The following is a 17,663-nucleotide window of genomic DNA, read 5'->3' as shown; positions in this document are numbered from 1 at the left end:
AGCCAATCACCTTACAGGTCTAACTAGCGTAGCCAATCCTGATGCACTACAGCACAGGAGGCCAATGAGGAGGAGAAGTGCATCTCACCTGATATGCTTCAGCAACATGGGCATTGACTTGTTTCGCTAGTCTAGACAGGTTTCAATACAGGGCTGTGGTGCCAAGGACACTATTTTAACAGGGGGCAGAGTGTGCTGCTGAACCTGTAGACACTGAACAGTGTTGGCAAAGGCCTACTGGACTAGCATCGATCCAAGCACATAATGGTGTAAACATGATATTGTTTAGATTTCACCCATGAACACGGGATGTCAGATTCTCCATGTGTGTATTTAAGGTGGAATCCTCTGGAAATGGGCGCTGTCTCATTCTCAGCAGGTCCTCACGACAGGGGGGGGGGGGGGGGGGGGCGACACAGGGGGGGCAGTGTTTGTCTTGTCTCATTGAGAACTCAGCGTTTTACCCTCTGAGACACAAGTTAATATCCCCAAGTGCCTGGTTGGTCTTTTTTTCTTTTTGTTCAGAGCTCAATGGGCTCACAAGTCTAACCAGTCTAGCCAATCCTGATGCACTTCTGTACAGGAGACCAATGAGGAAGGAGCTCAATATGCTTTAAGGCTCCTTGGCTTTTGGTAAAAACAAGGAATAAAATTAAACACACACACACACACACACACACACACACACACACACACACACACACACACACACACACACACACACACACACACACACACACACACACACACACACACACACACACACACACACACACACACACACACACACACGCTCGTCTCTACCGGCTTCTTGTTTCTGGACTTTCCCATTCATGGGCTTTCACCAAAGAAATCATTGACTAATGAATGATCACACACACAAACACACACACACACACACACACACACGCTAGTCTCCACCGGCACCTTTTGTTTCTGGACTTATCCACTAATGGGCTTTCACCAAAGAAATCATTGACTAATGAATGATCACACACACACACACACACACACACACACACTCAATAATGGGTCCATATCAACAGGTGATCCATCAAATCCGATCAGGGCAGTTGCTAGTTAATGGGGGATTAAGACCACTCAGGTCTGTCTGGGATATCAAGCGTCACCCTGCAAATGGGTCCAATAAACGTCTCGGAAGCCACTTCGCTTAATTGGCATGAATTGAATAAAACCCACCGTGGCTTTAAGGTGTTGCGAGCCAATGTAAAAACAGGCCTAAGTGGTCTTTAATCTTTTTGTGTTCATTTTATGAGGGCTCTGAAAGCTGCGTACAAATCCTTTAAAATGCTGCTGTTGTCGTTAAGGCAGCTCAGTCATTGCAGGTGCAGTCCTCGATTATAACACAATACACCTTTTGTCCAATTAAAACTCAGGGTCCTCCAGCTGTCAGTTCTATGTGTATGCTCAAAGAGATTCAGGTGTTTGAACAGAGTCTTGGCTCTTTAAATGGGACAGAAACAAACAACATTCAGGAGCATTGAAGGAAGAGGTGTATTTGATTGGCTGTTGAGTTAAAATACCAATAATCTTACTCAGAATTAGAGAGGACTGTATCTTTAATGCCTTAGTGTCATCACAACGTGCAGTTTCTGCAGAATGTCATTTCCAAGACCTTGTCCTCATGTTGACTGAAGGTCAATGCAAAATTTTGGCCTTTTCACCCTGTGAGAAGAGGTCACCTGGGTCACCGGGAAAACCACAGAGTTGGCATTTTCTCATCTCATCTGAATATCGTTCAAAATATGCAAGCCCCCAACGCTTCCTATTCATAATCATCACCTTCATCACAGTGAGCTTTCACACGACCCGTTTCATCTGAGACTGTGCACACAGCGACCTCTATGTGACCTCTGGACCCCACACCTCTGATCTCATCAAGCTCATGGCGATGTCGGTGCGCTGTCATCTTCAAAGTCCTCCAGCAGTCATCTCGTGAAGACCTGTTAGAGAGAAAGACAGAAGGAAAGAAGAAAGAGAAAAAATTGAATAAAAGAATAGGCTATTAGTTCTCATCATATGGCCCTCTAGTCCTGTGCAGCAACCGAGATGGATTTCCCCTGCTGGAGATCACGCGATACTGTACACCAAGGTTTCTTTGCAGAGTTATGCTAACTGTTCTACAACTGGGTAAAATCTCTGTTTGGGATTTTCAAGATCAAAACTCTGCCTGCTACTCAGCCTCTTTTTGTGGGTCCCAGTGAAGTTCGGCTGAAGTCTTGCCATTTCTAGACACAGTACCTACCGAATTGAGGATGCCAGAATGCTTAACAGATGAACTTGGGGAAGCTACACACACCCGAGTCATTCTCCAGCGTCCAGGATGCCTTTCGTCACATCATGGCTCCAAATTCAACAGAACTATCCCTTCTCTCTGGTCTGTAGAGGGTCTCTGACCGCCGAGTTGACCAGTTGTGCCAGTCTCTCTACCTGATGTGTGTTGGCCACAGTGTGCCAGTCTCTCTACCTGATGTGTGAATTGACCACAGTGTGCCAGTCTCTCTACCTGATGTGTGTTGACCACAGTGTGCCAGTCTCTCTACCTGATGTGTGGTTGGCCACAGTGTGCCAGTCTCTCTACCTGATGTGTGGTTGGCCACACTGTGCCAGTCTCTCTGGAGATCTACACCCCTGCTGCAGTCCTCCTCAGCAAGTCTTTTCTACAGTGAATCCATCAAGTTTAAAAAAAAAGCTCCAAAAGCTCACAAGACTGCCATTTTTACTGTGACGTTGTATCTCTGTTGTTTGAGAAACCTTGGGTGCCCTGAAAGACACTCTCAAATCAAATGTATTATCATCATCATCATCATCATCATTATTATTATAATAATGATAATAATAATAATGATAATAATAATAATAATAATAATGACAGCATCATCAGCCTTTGAGATTTCTAAACCAATCCAAAAATGGGGCATGAGGTCATACAAGATTCAAGTGTCCGTACAAGATTACAGTCCCTGACATGTGGGGTCTGTTAGTTCATGAATTCTTTATGTGTCTGTTCCACAGGTTCATAAAATACAGTATATGGAGAGGTTTAAGTATCTGTGATGCGTTAGCTTGTGATATGTTCGTTTTGAGTGTTTGTGATGTGTTAGTGTTCTGTTGAGTTTATTTTGGGGTCTTTGAGTGGGAGAGAGACTGGGAGGAGGTTTGGAAAATGTCAGACTCAAACCTAGGTCCCCATGGATACACAGACAAACCCAGGTCCCCAGGTCCCCATGGATACACAGACTCAATCCCAGGTCCCCATGGATACACAGACTCAAACCCAGGTCCCTATGGATACACAGACCCATACATGGCAAAGGATGTTACTGCTTGCGCCTCCTCTCCCCTGAAGTTATCAAGATATTGTGTTTGTATTAGTTCTAGTCATTTTTGTGACGTGACACTTTCGAGCCTCTGTGGTGTGCTACTCCTGAGTCTCTGTCATATGTTAGTTCCCTCTCCACAGTGAGAGGGTACTCAGCCTGCTCAGTGTGTCAGTGGTTGGTGGGCCATCTCCACTCCACCAGGTGTGATACAACAGCAGCCCTCAGATGAAACAGAGCTGAGAGGGGAGAGAATCTCAGGAGATGATCATCGAGACCCATTGACTGGCCATTCAGTCTCAGCTACGCCTGCGCTAGCCAGACGGGCAGGTTCAGTTGGGGGGTCAGAGCCCGTGAAATGAAATCATAGCCGGCGTCATTGATTTGGTGCCGGTGAGCGGAGTGGCCCTTTCTGCGAGGGCTAATGAGTTTTCTGAGCGGCACAATGGCTGCGGCATCTATCGGCAGTGTTGTCTACGCGTCTGAATGTGTCTGTGATCCAACCGTTAGACCAGTGATGAAGGTCACCTGTAAAGAAACTCTCTCACACACACACACACACACACACACACACACACACACACACACACACACACACACACACACACACACACACACACACACACACATGTATACACTCACACATACACACAGGCACATCCACAGGCACACAAACACACACATCCACACAAACACACACACACACACACACACACACACACAGAAACAGTGGTTTGTGAATGACACACTCACCTTGACTGGCTGGGAGTGAGGATAAGAAAGAAGCCTTTTCAGCTGTGTCTCAGCATCCTGTTTGCCTCTCTCAGTAATCTGTGACCGTCTGGGGCTCGAGTTCAGCTCACAGGCCCAAATAAAGAGGGTGGCGACCTTCCTTTATCTCTATGGCTACAGCTTGGAATCTGCCAAAATGATGAGTGTCAGGATTCTACCAAGGAACTCAGAATGCCAACAAGAAGAGATAAATCCATTTTCTTGGAGTACTGCTGGTAAAGAAAACCACAGTTACCCAAATGTCATGGGTTTATTCCAAATCAGCGCCATCTGGCATACCAGGCTCTTGGGCCGGTGCGACTTTTGGGCTGACAGAAACAGACTTTAATTTCGTTTTTTAAATTCATTAAATTTTTTGACTGGCCCATAAAATAGATGGTAGTTTCTTAACTGTCACTGGCTGGCGCCCAGTCACATCTGGCTAGGCCACCTTTGTGCCTCAGTCTCAACCATTAACCACATTTGGCTCAGTGACAGGAAATAGTGTGACAAAACAGACAAGCGAAGTGCGAGCAAGGTGCTAAGAGACTGAGGTCTCTGCTGTCAAATGTCATTATTGTTACAGGACCTTCTGAAGCGGTACTGCTGAGCGTGACGAGTAGCACCATCACTGATACTGCTGAGCATGACGTGACGAGTAGCACTATCACTGATACTGCTGAGTGTGACGTGATGAGTAGCACCATCAGCACCATCACTGATACTGCTGAGCGTGACCTGACGAGTAGCACCATCACTGATACTGCTGAGCGTGACGTGACGAGCTCCACCATCACTGACGGAAGCACAAAGCTTTGTGGTTTGGGTATGTGGTACTGTGGTACTGTGGATAGCCTACACTTTAACATAACTTAAGGGAAACACAAAGCTTTGTGGTTTGGGTATGTGGTATTGTGGTACTGTGGATAGCCTACACTTTAACATAACTTAAGTGAAGCACAAAGATGCATGCTGTGATCAAAGGTGGTGGGCCAAAATGCCAGGGCTGTTCTTTTTTATTTGTCCCCGTCCAGCCCTGCAAAGCAAAGAATAATATATAATATAAAATATATTCCTTTCATGCATGGGTAGTTTAATGGCATGAAAGCACCAGCAATAAATATGACTGAGGCCATCTTTTATTGTTAGCTGTTAGCATGCCTTGCTTGTGTCGTGTATAGGGTTATCACTTATCATGAGGAAATCAGCATCACATTGATGTATGCACCTCTCTGACAAACAGGGCAGGGCTCTATGAGTTATGGCCACACATGCTATTGCAGTCCAACCCAGAGGAAATGGCTGAACACAGTGCAAATGAATTAGATTCAATTACTCAGACCACTCTATGTATTCACTGTACAGCCCATTACAAGGCAGGACAATACTTAGGCTTTATAGTGCTATGGCAATCATAGCTAAGAGAACGAGAGTGAGAGCTAGAGAGAGAGAGAGAAAGAGAGAGAGAGAGATTTCAAAGTGATCTCTATTATTAAACAATGCTTGTAGCACAATTAAGTTTTTAGGACACTCAATCCTGAATCATCATCTCTCTTACGTGCAGATTGTAAGACACCAGAGTGGAAGGAGAATACATGGACCAGACAGCATAATGCTAACCCATCGTACTCCCTCTTCATCTCCTTCTCCTCCTCTTCCTCCGGCCTCAACAGGAGCTACAGCAGCAACTGCAGCTAACCCATCGCGCCCTCCCCACCTCCACCCTCCCCCCCTCCCTCACTCACCTACTCCTTCTCCTCCTCTTCCTCCCTCTGCCTTAACAGGAGCAAGAGCAGCAGCAGTAGCTCTCACACACACACACACAAACACACACACACACCCCGTAGCCCTGCTGTAAATAGATAACTCTCGTCCGCTGCACACTATCTCTGATCTCTCTGTCCAGAGATGCAATCAGCCGGCCCATCACTCAAACCACAAGCTGCTGCTGCAGCCACACTCACACACACACATACACACACACAAACACACCACACACAAAGAGAGACCCCCATAGACACCACACTCTCACACACACACACACACACACACACACACACACACACACACACACACACACACACACACACACACACACTCCCTGACCCTCTGGCTTATTTGAGAAAATTAAATACGCATACTCTCCTTCTGGCAAGGCCCAGTTATTTACTATGTGTCAGTCCCCCCGGCCACAGTCGCTCTATGTAGTATCACTAGCACTGGTTTGGCTGTGCCAAGGGGAGGTCAGGCTTTAAAGGTTGGGTGGAGGTGGAGGTGGGGGGGTGGAGGGGTTGAGGGGTGTAGGCCCATTTGGGCTTTTAGGCCTGGTGGTGTTGGAGGGGATGGAACGAGAACAGAGGGTCAGTTTTCAACCGGAGTGCTACTGAGCCTGTCAAAATATCCGCCATCTTCTTCGTGATGGGTACGGAAGGTGGATGTCCTGAATTACATCTGCAGGACAGGACAAGAGCCAGAGTGTGTGTCAGTGTGTGTCCGCGTGCATGTGTGTGTGTGTGTGTTTGTCTGTGAGGTTTAACTGTATGAGCAATTGACGTTTCCCCAATTCTAGTGTTCAGTTCCCATCAGGCAACAGACAGTATTAAACCTTTGTTTTGAGAGCTAAACAGGATATCTTCATGGTTTTTACCTGTCACATAATAAACAGTGACCTGTGTAAAGTCATACCGGAAAATTCTCTACCTCTTACGGGTGTGCTGTGTTGGGCCCAGTGTGGCTATTACACACATACACAAACACAAACACACACACACACACATACACACAGTTCTGATGGGTGTGCTGTGTCGGGCCAGTGTGGCGTCCTGTCGGTCAGGGACCATGTAAACCGTGCCGCTGCCATGCCACATTAACTAAATAAACAACGCACACATCACAAACATCACAAACAATACAAACATCACAAACATCACAAACATCACATACATACTCATACACATACAAAGTTGAACACCACAAACATCACATACAACACAAACATCACATACATACTCATACATACTCAAACACATAGTTTAACTGAAGCTCATAAGTACACTTGTTCTGAATTGATTATATGCCCCTTTGCAATGGTTTTTCTCAATAAAACGTTGATTTGTTTTGTAAAGTACTTTAACATGGTCATACTGAGGGGAAAGAGGTGGTCTGTTATTTCAACACCTTACCTTATCCTAAACAACAACACCACCAACCAGAACCCAGCAGGAGCAGTGGTTCTCAAAAGGGGGGGGGGGGGGGGGGGGGGAGCGGAGCGCGGGAGGGGGGCCTTGAGATGATAGGAAATGATTTTAAAAATAATGAGCCTAATTTATCACAACATCTGTCGGGAGAGCTTTTTTCAAAATATTCAAAATGAGATACAAATGAGTTATGAAACATTTGGCATTCGGGTTTTGTGTTTTAGGTGAATTGTGGCACCTATAAGCTTTCACACTCTGACACACATGGAAGTATTGATACATGAGGCCCATTACAGAATGCTTGAATCACAAAAGAACTTAAAACCAAAGTAATATTCAACCAACATAAATAATACAGAGAAGTGTATATTATACAACAATAGCCTTTTTACTATCTGTGGATATATGGGAATGGGGAAAATGGAAATGATGGATTCTGCTTGTGATATTTCGGCAAAGGTTGCTTTGTAATATTTTTATGAGGTCAAATGGAATAAGCTTGACTAACTGCTTTGCAATGTGTTCAGATGGAGGCGCAATGATGAAGGCAGATAGGTTACCACATCTCCTGTGTGTGTGTGTGTGTGTGTGTGTGGGGGGGGGGGGGGCTTGGAATATTTATTTGGTTACGGGGGTGAGGGGGGAAGTGAACTGATGCTGCTGCAGACTTAGGAATAATAATGTATCTACTTACTGCTCCAGCTTCTGCTTGATTATATCTTGCCTTGTACACTAGGCATCTCAGCCTGAAATAAATTGCATTTTGTTTATCAGAAATAAAGGATAGTGTTTCATCACTTTCAAATGGAGGAGTATTCAGTGAAGGCACACACAGAGTCCTAGCAAACAAACAGTGAACTGGATGTGCCAGCACTTTCATCCCGATGAATCAAAACCACATCAAACTAAACTGAGATTGACCCCAGACACTATGTGACAGGCACACCAGAGTATGAGGTTTGTGCGCCGGTTCAGCCTTACCCCTTAGCTAGACAGTTATGGTCCTTCTAACATGATCCCACCCAGATGAGGGCTCTTCGATGGTCTTATGCTCTCCATGTGAGGAGTTAAAGCGCTTTCTTTCAGTGAAAAACCCTACACGCAATATTGAGTGGCCACTTGTCATTGACGACACCGTCAATTCCGGCTATTGATAATGTAGGAAAGAGGGCCCTTTCTCTCACCATAAACAGGGCGTCCTCCACAACAGTGCGTCCTCCTCAACAGGGCGTCCCTCCACAACAGTGCGTCCTCCACAACAGTGCGTCCCTCACAACAGTGCGTCCTCATTTGGCTCCAAGCCATAGACAGCTGCTCTCTAGGCCCTAGTATTGAGGCTTCACAACATCAGACCAAAGAGAGGACAGCTTCCCTGTTCTGACACTTCTTCCTAGAACAGGTTCAACTTGTAACCCAAGACATATGGCACCCAGTACAAAATTATTTCATGAACAAACTTTCCCAAACTACAGAAGAGACCTTGATTTGAACAAAGAAGGTATTTTGTGGCTGTAAAAGGCTTTTCATAACAGACTTCATAACAAGAGACAAATGGCTGTTGCATCACCATGTAGGTGGGGTGAAAATAGGCTAGAGGTCTATTTTATGCAAATACGTTTAGTTCTGTAACCTGGTAACCACAATTAAGACGTTTGGCATTCTCAAGTAGAATCTTAACAGGTTCCACTAAGGAGCTGGAGATTGCTTGCCATTCTAGAGTAGAATCTTAACAGGTTCTGTTGAGGAGGAAGACTGCCAGCCCAGGGCCAGATCTTCGCAGGAGTAAGGAGCTATCTGGGCTTGCTTTGCATTAGCAGACGTGACATCTGACCTCTGCACAGTGGGATATTAGTTTAGAAATGTCTCTCACCATTAATAGTGTAAACAAGCCCACCCATATGTAGTCCACATTTCACCATACTTGTGTATGTATACGTTAAGACATATGCCCTGGGTATATCTGCCGTGGTGGGTGAGGAACAGGAGACACATGCTCTAGCATCTGTGCCATGATGGCCGTGTTCTCCTGGACCGCCCCCTTACTTCCCTCGCTGCCTCACTCTCTGCCTCTGCTCTGAGCAGGAAATGACAGGCATACATCACCACGATGACGCCGGGAAATAACCGCACGCACGGAATCATAACAGAGTGCCTTTCTCTCTGTTAATATTTAAACTGAGCACTCACAGAGACCTTTAAGTTCAATGATTACCAACGGGCACAATTATTATACTTCTCTGTGTGTGTGAGTGTGTGTGTGTGGTTGTGTGTGTGTGTGAGAACGAGAGAGAGAGAGAGACACACACACACACAGAAGGGGGGGGGGGGCAGGCAGGCAGTAAAACTGTGACTGGGAGAAAGAGAGGAAGGCTGCGTGACAGAGTGAAATCTGAAGATTGAGACACAGGAGGAATAAGAGAGAGAGAGAGAGAGAGAGAGAGAGAGAGAGAGAGAGAGAGAACGAAAAAGCGAGAGAGTGCTGGAGATAGCAAGGCACCATTTACGGGAAAATACCAAGTGTGAAGCCATTACTGCAACACTGTGTGCTCCTGGGCCCGAGCCAAAGCAGGCCCACCCTCCCAGCATCACCTCAGCACCTGGCTGTCAGTCCAACGCCACCCAGTCCGCACCTAATGCCATTTACATGAATCTGATCCAGATACCTCCCCTGAGATCAGACCACCAACATACTGACACTTGGTATTGCTGCCATCAATTTCACCAGCTGCAAGAAGCATGACACCGAGTGAGTGGGAACAGGACTGACGCGTACATTGAGACAGGATGATTATAGGCTCCGGTTTTCGTCGGTTGTTGCCCTCAAAAGCGTGGCAAGAACGAGGAAGAAAGAATGTGCTTGGTGAAAAGAAGGAGGCTTGCCGAGACCGAGTCTGATTCATTCTAACTCACTGCTGTTCATTAGCCAAAAAAAGTGAGTCAGTGAAACACCTCGGGCTCTGACTGGAAAAAGCTATTGAATTCTCCTCCGCCTTATCGCTGCAGCTTTCTCACGGCAGCTATCACACACGCAGCTGGATCGTTTCATTTCCATTTAGAAGCGCAAACGATTTGAGACGAAAGTCGAACACTATTCCAGCGAAGGAGAAACAACAATGCCACTGTTGTGTGGAGTAATTCCTAATAAGCCATTGTCTTTAACGAGAGCGGAATTGGGGTTGGACTTGGGGGGGGGGGGGGGGGGGCGCAATTGGAGGGCAATTAATCAAAAATATTGAGAGCCTATTTGGTTCGCACTAATTAGATAAATATGGGTGGAATTCTAAGAAGGCCAACATCTTTTAAAGATTTTTTTTTGTCTGAAAGTGTATAAGGATACACCATGTGTTTCTACAAACACGTAACATTTAGTTTTATCGCTATCTCCATTTCTCTCTTTCTGTGAGTGTCAGGACACGGAGACGAGTTGACATCTGTGTTTTTTACAGCACCACAGCGCCATCTACGGGACAACACTGCGGGCAAAATTACGGACCGGTATTGCATAGTGGTTTTTGGTAGGGCTATACATATACATTTATATGTCTATGGGGCTATATTTTGACAAACTCTAGGCCAAACATATTGATATAATAATATCCCCAAGTCTTAAATAAGAAGGGCTTGTTTACTTCAAATGGATGCGGTTGTCAGTAAAGTGAAAGCAGTTCCTAGGGGGCGATACAACTGATTTTTTTTGTAGTGTTGCTGAAACAAATTTAATGTAAATCTTCAACGTCACCGTCCATTAGTGCAACAGAATTATCGTGTCATCATCAGTACTCGCTGTTTTTTTTTTATCTGATAAAGGACAATGCCTGAAGAGGACTGTTATAAGAAATTCTTCTGACTACAGTATCTCAAAACACAGCTGCAATAGACTTAATTGACTTTATACACAATGTGGATCATTACATAGGTGTACAAAACAAACAGATATAGGCCTAGAATGGGCATGTAGATACACTAATAGTTTCGTTTTTTAGGATTCTGTCTGATAATTGACTGACAGACGATTCCATGTGAGCTACATTGTTAAATAGAAAAGCAAACCTTTTGGGGACGTGATTCTCTATAAGTTAAGTTTGGAGTCATTTACAAAAAAAAAAAGAAGAAGAAAAAGGCTGGATTGCCCCGCAAGCGTTGATTTCATTCGTTTCCATTTTCTTTGTACAGCGCCATTGACACAGGTGCTTTGTTTCAAGGTGCTTAACAGAGACCGAAGGGAACGTTGGCCACAGAAACACTTTGGCTCCAGCTGCAAGGAAACACCCTTTCTGGTTTCTGTTTCTGCTGAGGGCAGTGTATTGATATTTCTTTACAGTGCACAGCCATATGTGGACTACACTCAACACATCAAAAAAGCCTTTGAAAGAGAACTGCAGTTTGGCCAATTGATTGCCAGTGTGTGTGTGTGTTCTCACAATTCTCCATACGAGGCGGTAAAGTGCTCCGTTTATGTAGAAAAGCCCCGTATTAGGAGTATTGAGTGGACACTTGTCATATGCAATACTGTCAATCTCAGCTATGGCCGATGCAGGCAAGAGGGCCATTTCTCTCAACATTAACAGCACTCACCATCTTCTATTGATTGATCATAAACATAGTGTGGGCTTGTATGAGCATGCATCTGTAACTCTCCCAAAGATATCCAGAACTTAAAGATCAATAAAAGGTTTTATCGCATGTAAAGTGGGAACATTGCCCTATTTCAACACTATGGGTTAAGAGTGTATTGTGGAAACAAAGCCCTATTTCAACACTATGGGTTAAGAGTGTATTGTGGAAACAAAGCCCTGTTTCAACACTATGGGTTAAGAGTGTATTGTGGAAACAAAGCCCTGTTTCAACACTATGGGTTAAGAGTGTATTGCTTGTTCTCAGCCACACTGTGTTAGTTTCCAATTTACAGAGCAAGGACTGTGAACGAACGGCAGTTCTTTTTAGCGCCAACACAGAACGTTCAGCTCGAGGGCCTTGAGGAACAATTCTCTAAGTGTATTGTATTAGAATCACAGACTGTACATTTAATTCCTTTAACAAGCCTGAGTTTTTATGTTTATGTGTCAGATTACTGAAAAGGTGTCCATGGTAAATTTGCCAACAATAGCTGTTGACATGTCGTTTAAGGTAGCTGGTAGTTATCTGAAAAGGTGCAACTTTGCCATCACAGACACTGCTAGTTAATCCTGTGTCATGTTGGTCTCGGTTGTGTGATAGAATCAAACTTCTCAAAGTTCAAAGCTACTTAATTAACAGCTTCAAACGACTTTTCTAATGAAGCCTCCACATATCGATATTTACAGCAGTTGGTCAAATTCAGTAATTACAGGCACTGGCCTCAAACCTTCCCCAAAACAACTCTGCATGTCACGTCTCTCCCTCAAGGACCATAAATGGCCTCACATCTGGGCTGGCCCCTTGGCCTGTGGAGCCGCTAACAACCCTGGAAGTTTCCGCTCGGGCTCATAATGTGATTAACTCAGGGAAGGTTCGATCGTGTTCAGCACAAGCCTTTCTGATCAATTCTGTTCCCTGCATCTGCTACGGCAAGGCCTCTCAGTCCTGCACATTCATGTGAAGGTTTATATGCATTTTGTTACATACCACAGAATGTTAACATTGTTAAATGATATACTGTTTATATATTGTTACATTATATAGAATGTTTACATTGTTACATTATATAGTGTTCATATTATTACAGTATATAGAATGTTTACATTGTTACATTATATAGTGTTACCGTTATGACATTATATAGAATGTTTACATTGTTATATTATATAGTGTTCGTATTGTTATGTTGTATAGAATGTTTAAGTTTTCACAGTTTTTTCAATGTTTTGTGAGTCACTTTGGACAAAAGCATCTGCCAAATTCTGTACACTTAAACTTAGGTTCATGTTCTATGTGGTATACTTAACTGTAGATCTTGAGAACTGAAGAATATCGTTGGTATGGGTGGAAAGCTAAACAGATTTCCCGTGAAAACACCACTGCTATACTATATAACAGACCTCTATGTTAGCTCTGACGTTAGTTGCGGTTGCGTGATTCTAGCAAAGAACTCGATGAAATGCCGTCTGATAGTGATGTCGGTTTATTCTATGTACCAGACCTCGAGCACACACAACACGCTACGATGGAGAGAGAGAAGGAGATATTAGGAGGTATGGTCCATAGTGTAGTTTGTCTTCTGGTTGGCCTTTGACTCCACAGGCCGCGATGTCTCCTCAATTCTCCTTGCTCCGTTCTCTCACCGGTCGTAGCGGTTGGTGTCTCTACGGCATCCTTTCTTCAACACAACACCCTCAGTATAACAAATTACATTTCAGTTATAGTCAATAGAATACACAACTTAGCATAATGGGTGTGTCTGTGGTCTGGTTGTGTGCATGCTGGGCTACCTATATATGAAAAAGGTGTGAATGTCAGCAGACAGGAAGGGTCTTTCTGACCATTTGTGTGTTAATGAAGGTAGCGAGAATGTGACACATTCTTGTGGGGGAGGAACTCATATGAGTTGAAAGTATATGAAAAATGCCCAAATCTAACAATCTCCCCCATCTGATCATAAAATCAAAATACATCATTGATCACAATAAAACCTAACAAAACCATAATGGACATAATCAGACATAGTGATCAAACAATCCAACATTGTTACAAAATTTCAACAAACACCATGTGTTCCCATAGTGTAGTGGTTCAAGATCTGGTGTCTCTTGAAACCAATATGCCATGTCCTTTATCTTCACAGGTGAAATCGAAAATCCCATTATTTGCTTGGGTAAAATTATTTCACGGCCCTTTTTGCACAGCGACCCCCGCCTTCCGCGAGCTGTGAATGGCGACCATGCATTTCTGGTTCATCAGTTTCTGTTGGTCAAGTCTTTGAATGTTGTGTCGTCACTGCTGTCCAAGGGTGAGGTGAATCTGGACAGCGGTGGTGGCTTGGTCAATGCAGCGGGTCAATGGTTCCTGCGTTTCAGTTCCCCTCATGCTGCTCCTTAGACTGTTGTTCTGAAAAACAAACAGAGAAAGCTGCGGCAGTATCACATATTCCAAGAATGAGGCATTTCACTCATAGGACCAGAACAAACTATTTTGAAAAAAAAAAAACATAACACTGAACATTAAAACTGCCTTAATACTAGGGCTCTGGCCTATATCATCAACCCATATCTCATAATCATGTCCATAATCAAGTCCATCATCTAAATTCCCATCCAATCATCATATCATTGCTAAAAGCAATGAAATGATTAACACAAGAGCATGACTTGATTTCAGCCGTAGTCAAGACCAGAGATGGTATGCATTGTGCTGTGGGTGACGTCCGTTCTCCCTGTACCATGACTGCAGCAGAAGCAAGTGACAATACTGTGCGTGGTCTCTTAGACTTACACAAAGTATGTTCCCCATCACGTGGCTCTGGATTTCTCCTCACCAATGGGGCTATCTGCACGGCTCTTGTCATTTCTGTACAGTATTGACTCTCAACTGGTCTAGCATTCACCTTATGTTCATGCTCCAGGAGGTCACGCTCTCGGCCCTCCAAACCTACAATTCTCTTTACAACTTTCTCAGCTAAAGCATCGCCTATAGCTTCCACTGACTCTGTTCTATGTGTGTTTTGACCTCTGACCCCAACGGCGCCACAGTTTCCTGTGCCTTCTCTATCATCCCATCACAGTAACCTGGCACTGCCCACTCAACATGGCACAGCCCACTCTCAACTGGGGATTTTCCATCTGGCACCGAACGTAGACCATCTTTCTCAATGGTTACACACATATCACCTTTGTCAAGGTGCTGACTCTCAGCTGCCGTAAGAGAATGTAAGGAGGGCAGATTCAGTTTCCCGGAACCGCAGACATAAGGGCCTGTCTCTGATAATCGTTTAATTTAATAAACCTACAGAACATACTTTCATTGTCATATCTGGAGTGAGGGTTGTGCTTCCTCTTACCAAGGAGACGACATTTGTCAGCCCAGTGTCCTTGTTTTCCACATTTATGACATGCATTCCTAGATGTCTCTATTTTCCTAGTTCTGATGCTTCTAGGATCACCTTGATTTCCCACTTTCACATTTCTAAGCATGAACTCTGGATCTGTGTGTAGGCCATGTGTGCTGACATTTCTGACCCTTTGTTCTGTATTGCGTTCTATCCTCCTTGCTACATTAATTAGCATCTCAAAGGTGAACGTTGTGTCTTCCCAACCGGGTGTAGTCAACTTAACAATACTTCTGAGCTCAGGGACAGTATTATGCAAGAAATTTGCCTTCAAGGCACCGTTGTTATTGGTCATAACATTCTCCTCTGTCATCCCGCTCATGCCTGAATGTCTTAAGAACGCTTCAGCAAATCTTTGGGCAAATTCATCCACCGCTTCATTAGCCTTCTGTCTACAACCAGATATTTTTCCCCAATCTGTACTTGCATTGGTAGCCTCCTGAATCCACTCACGGACTGCCTTCCAGCCATGATCTAGGTTCTGTTGATCCTCTCCTAACCCAATATCAACATCCCGTTTCACCTTGTCAGCCTCTGTGTTGTTTAGCACAGTGCACAACAGTGAAACGCCATCATATGGGTGCAACTGATAAATCTTTCGCAAACGAGTAATCTTAGACCAGATATTCATCCCTGCTTTACGCGGATGCTGCAGGTCCTTTGACCACTGGTCAATATCTTGCGGCTTTGCAGATTTATAAGAATGCACTACATTTCTACCAGTATACCTAGATGTCAAAGCTCTCAATCTGACCAGGCCATCATTAACACCTGAGTCTACATTCATGTTCTTTGACCCACAATTAGCAATTAGCATCGGCATTGTTTGAAAAGCCTCTCGTCTCTCCCCCTCCCTGGGTTCTTTCAGGCTTGCTATTTCTGCCTCGTTCTTGGCCTGTCCTGCTTTTAATGTTTTCACATCATCTGCAATTGCTCGAACTGTGCTGTTCTCAACATTCAGGCGCCATTCTAGCTCAGTCTTTTCATGTCTTACTTTAACCAATTCACCTTCAAGTGACGATACCTTATCTCTCTCAATCTTCAGAATTCTGTCTGATTCCATTTTTTCTTGTGCCCTCTGACGGCGCATTATCTGATCTAAGGTAACGAGAGAAAGTTTGATTTTATCTTTTTCGTGCAAAAGCTTTTCAAAACTGCGCCTGATGTCATCAAGTGGCCAAAAGTCATTGTCGGGCGGAATGTTGGACTGCAGCTCAATTTTCCTCTCGGTCTCATTCAACTTGAGATGACTATTCAAAAAACCTCTGATTGTCTTAATCATGGTATTCTCGTCAAACTCACGCACTGCCAAATCACCCATCTCAATAGTAGGGATGTTTTTGGTCTGGCTCAAACTTCTCCTGAACATCTTTAATTGTTTACAGATAGACAAAAATAAACGTATAACTTATAATGTTACAAAACATACATTATCTTCCACAAAGTTAAAACTTAAATCGTATGTACACGACTTCCCACTTAGGCCTCGCCTACTACGTTATCTCGAGGTCGAATACTCCCGATGAGCTTCACTGTGCCAACGAACGGTCGCTTGCGATATCAGTTTTAAATCTTAAATTAAAACGTCTGGTTTTTGATCAATAATCTCTAAGCTAAACAAGATGCCCACATCAACGCAAAATTAGCTCATCGGCTATTTAAAATCATGCGATTCGATTTCACAGGACAACCAAGCATCAGCTAAATTATTACCAAGCCTTCAAGCACCAAAACAAACAGCCTACGTACGGCAACTTATTATTTCATAATCAATTTCTGCTTTTCAACCAGCCAATTGAAAATGCCACGCTTCTGTGGAGCGGTCATAAGAATACCTAAACCAGTATGGTAGCTTGCTTATTGCATTTCCAATTCTGCTTTTTCAGCCAGCTAATTGAAAATACCACGCTTTGTGAAGCGGCCACAATTACCCCTACGGTTAAAATAGTAGCTATTTCCAAATAAATCTAGACTAGGATGACCTAGAATAGGAACGGCACCAACACACAACTGTGGATTTCCTCTCAAACGTACACATCTCTACTGGGCCTGTTATTCATTACATGAATGCAAGTGTACATAAAACATACAGCGAATTCTCCCTCAAATCACTGCAGGTACGGAAACTTAGGAGTCCTTGCAACCTAACTCAGACTAAACTTTAACGATAATTTCTGTTCTTTTTTTCAGCGTTAAATACAAGATATTCACTCACCGTTTGGATTGAGGCAGCAGGCTTCAGATGCGCGTCTCTCCTGGTCGTTAATTCTTGTATTTTTTGTGAAACTGGGTGGATCAACACCAACTGAAGAATATCGTTGGTATGGGTGGAAA

The 17,663-nt window shown here is 44.0% G+C and overlaps 1 long non-coding RNA gene across 1 annotated transcript; it reads right to left on the bottom strand.

Moving 5' to 3' along the window:
- Positions 1-1,542: 1,542 nt before the first annotated feature.
- On the bottom strand, positions 1,543-13,253 carry LOC116224693. The gene is made up of 4 exons (XR_004165697.2): positions 13,234-13,253; positions 4,095-4,261; positions 1,804-1,964; positions 1,543-1,703 (listed from the first exon to the last, which is right to left on the bottom strand). It is a non-coding gene; the product is annotated as an uncharacterized LOC116224693 (long non-coding RNA).
- Between the last annotated feature and the right edge of the window lie 4,410 nt (positions 13,254-17,663).

Source organism: Clupea harengus, chromosome 18 (genome assembly GCF_900700415.2).
Source record: "Clupea harengus chromosome 18, Ch_v2.0.2, whole genome shotgun sequence".
NCBI lineage: Eukaryota > Metazoa > Chordata > Actinopteri > Clupeiformes > Clupeidae > Clupea > Clupea harengus.
Note: the sequence above shows the minus strand (reverse complement) of the source record. Positions and strands in the feature narration are given on the sequence as shown.